Below are 3221 nucleotides of genomic sequence, written 5' to 3'. Positions count from 1 at the left end.
GCCTTCACAGGACCAAGGGCATCTCCTCCCATTGATGCCTGACAAAGCCATCCTCTGCTAGAACATGCGGCTAGAGCCATGGGTCCCTCCATGTGTATTCTTTGGTTCGTGGTTTAGTCCCTGGGAGCTCTAGTTGGTTGATATTGTTATTCTTCCTATGGGGTTGCGAACCCCTTCAGCTCCTTCAGTCTTTTCTCTAACTCTTCCATTGGGGATCCCGTGCTCAGTCCATTGGTTGGCTGCGAATGTCTACCTCTGTATTGGTCAGGTTCTGGTTCTAAGACATAAATGAATGCATATTCATACTGATTTATTGTTGTTTGAAGACCCAAGCACAAAGTCCTTATGTAACGCATATTTGTATTAAGAGTATTTTAACATATTAGGTCTTTAAGAGGTTTATCCAACCTGTTTTGATTGTATTTACCCCTTTTTGCCCAATTCTTCCCACATCCATCCCCACTTCCTTACAATCTAACTTTGCATCTTTTTATTATCATTTTCAGCCAATAAAGATCAATTTCTGCTGCGCAGGTATTTTTGGATATGTGGTTTTCCACTGGAGCACAGTCAACTTAAAAGGTATACACACCTAGAGAAAACTATCTATTCCTTTCCCAGAATCTAACAACTACCAAGAGCTCTGCAGATAGGGTGAGACTCCATGCCTTGGAAGGAATAGTGGAATTCTTGAAGAAAACTTTAGTTTTCTTCAAAACCTATTTTTAATTATGTTCTTAAACACTTTATCCTCCCTTGTACCCCACTACCCACCAGAGATAGTGAAAAAGAAAAGATACTGGGGAGTAGACTATTAGAAAAGTTCTTTGAACCAACTCCCGTCTCTATTGTCTGGAAATTGACAGTTCAGTTCACAGGTCAGCAGTGGCAACTTGATCTTCCCACAAACACTTCATGGATACACCAGCTGTTCAGTTCTGTAGAGTCAGGATAGCAAACACAAATCAGCAGTGGTGCCACTGTCTATTAGAGACAGCCAGGCCTCAGCCTCAGAACCAGCAGAGTCAGCAGGAGGAACCAGGAGGTTGGTAGAAATTCTAGTCTGTGCCTCTCTTAGTGAAAGCAAAACTTAGCAAAGACAAGAGATCAGCAAGACTTGCACAGCTAGCTCTATAAGCATGCCTAGCTCAGTCTCTGTCACTATCCGTAAAGTCCTATTTATACCCACCTCACATGTCCTCCATAGGTCTTGCCTCAGCACATGCATCTGTCTCAGCTAACATCAGTCGGCCAATCAGCCAGAGGTCACAGAAGCGGTAGCAAACTGCAGCACATCACCAGAAGGCTTTTGGTCCATTTCTATAGAGTCCTGACAAATGCAGCTCAACTATGACATGTAAAGCAGACCAATACATGTGTGTTGTTAGCAAAGAATCCTTTGTCATGTGTCCTTTCACGTGTTTGCTTTAGCAGAACATCCTTTCACCTGTGTCTGCTTCCACTAAATGTTCCTTCACAAGTCTGCCTTAGCCTTTCACTTGTGTCCGCTTCAGCAAAATGTTCCTTTAAGTTATTTGTCCCAGCAAAACCCCATCCAAAACAAATGACTCTCCAAAGAACCCTTAAGTTTCCACTTCAGGGAACAATAAATATGTCCCATTTAGAGTTGAACATCCTGAAGTCTCTTATTCTCTGCACCTCTGCCAGTTATGGATTTCTGTATTAATCACTATCTACTGCAAATGGAAGCTTCTCAGATGAGGGTTGATAGATACAATGATCTATGGAAGCAATGGAACATAATTAGGAGTCAGTTTAATACTACGTCCATTAAATAGAATGATAGTATTATAATAGTATTATATTCTCCCCTAAGTTATACATCCTGTGTAGCCACATATTCTTTATTCAATAATGGTGCTAAGTATGGGTTTCATCATGTGAAGTGAGACTTATAGCCAATCAGAAAGTGAGTGGTTACCCCTGTGGTGTTCACAGCTATTACACTAGCGGCCATGACTTGCTAGATCAGTCGTTGTAGCTCACAGTGTTCACAGCTGGGTTAAATAGATGTTCACTCTCCTCTTCCAGAAGCATGTATCGCAGCTTCCAGGACTACCAAAGATAGTCAGTAGACATGAAGCTCCCATTTGAATGCCAGTTAGAGTTCTTCATGTTCTATAATTTAAATATATAGTATCTTTTTTTTTTTTGATCTTGCCTCGAGTTTACTTGTAAAAACAGCATAGGACACTGGTCATCTGCAAATAGTGTGTGGGTAGGTGTGTCACGGCAGTCCATCTGTCTTCACGTTGGCAGGAATCTTTTCTATGGGGCCTTCACAGGGGCCTGGGCACCTTTGGGAGCCTGGGCTGGAGCTGAAGCCTGGGCCTTAGCTGGAGCTTTGGCCTCTGCCTTGGTTTGAACCTTGGGCTTTGGTTGGCAGAGCCTACAACCCTTGGCCATGTAGCTTCGAATCCGCTTCTCAAGCTTGGGGTGAGCAATGAAAGCCAGGCGTCTGAGTTTGCCGCTGGGGCCCTTTGGCATCTTGGGCTTGATGGCCTGAGGCTTCACAAGGGCCTTGATGGCCTCTGCGCGTGCACTCACTGCCTTTGCATTGTTGGCCTGCATCTTCTTCAGGCCTTTCTTGTTGTGCTTCTTGGCAAAGCGCATGTTCCTCAAGAACTTGGGGTCAACCCCCTTAAGAGACTCGTATCTTTGTGACCGGGGTTTCTTGATGCCATTTCTGTGCCACTTGCGGGACTGGTTGTGTGTGGTGTGGTTCTTGGACTTGGCCATGTCTGCACGGTAACTCGCGGCTTCCGCAGCACCTGGGACCGGAAGACTATAGTATCTTTTTTTAATGTAGGTATATAGTACTATAAACTGTCTTCTTGTGACTGCTTTCATTGCATACAATTAGTGTGTTGTGTTTTGTTTTCATTATATTTTAGGAAAATTTTTATTTATTTCTTGATATCTTCCTTCTTTCCTTCCTTATCATCTGTTGTTGTGCTGTTTAGCCACCATGATCATGTGTACTTTATGTCATTTCTTTTGTTGTTGTTATCTAACTTTTTTGTGGTTAAACAGAATGCAGGATGCACTTTCAACTTGTCTATTTTTTGGCATTTACTTTAGAAAGAAAAATTAAAACTGGTATGAATCAGATAACACCTCTAGAATATTTCTAGAAAAAAAATTCAGAGAATCTACTAAATGAAACAGAATTTTTCTGAGCAAAATTTAAACAAGTTGCA

The 3221-nt window shown here is 42.3% G+C and overlaps 1 pseudogene; it reads right to left on the bottom strand.

The window, feature by feature from the left end:
* Positions 1-2289: 2289 nt before the first annotated feature.
* On the bottom strand, positions 2290-2785 carry LOC114613634 (annotated as a pseudogene).
* Between the last annotated feature and the right edge of the window lie 436 nt (positions 2786-3221).

The sequence above is a fragment of the Grammomys surdaster genome, unplaced genomic scaffold, assembly GCF_004785775.1.
Source record: "Grammomys surdaster isolate TR1022 unplaced genomic scaffold, NIH_TR_1.0 126248, whole genome shotgun sequence".
NCBI classification, from domain to species: Eukaryota; Metazoa; Chordata; class Mammalia; order Rodentia; family Muridae; genus Grammomys; species Grammomys surdaster.
The sequence above is the reverse complement of the archived record's forward strand: the minus strand, read 5'-3'. Positions and strand labels throughout refer to the sequence as shown.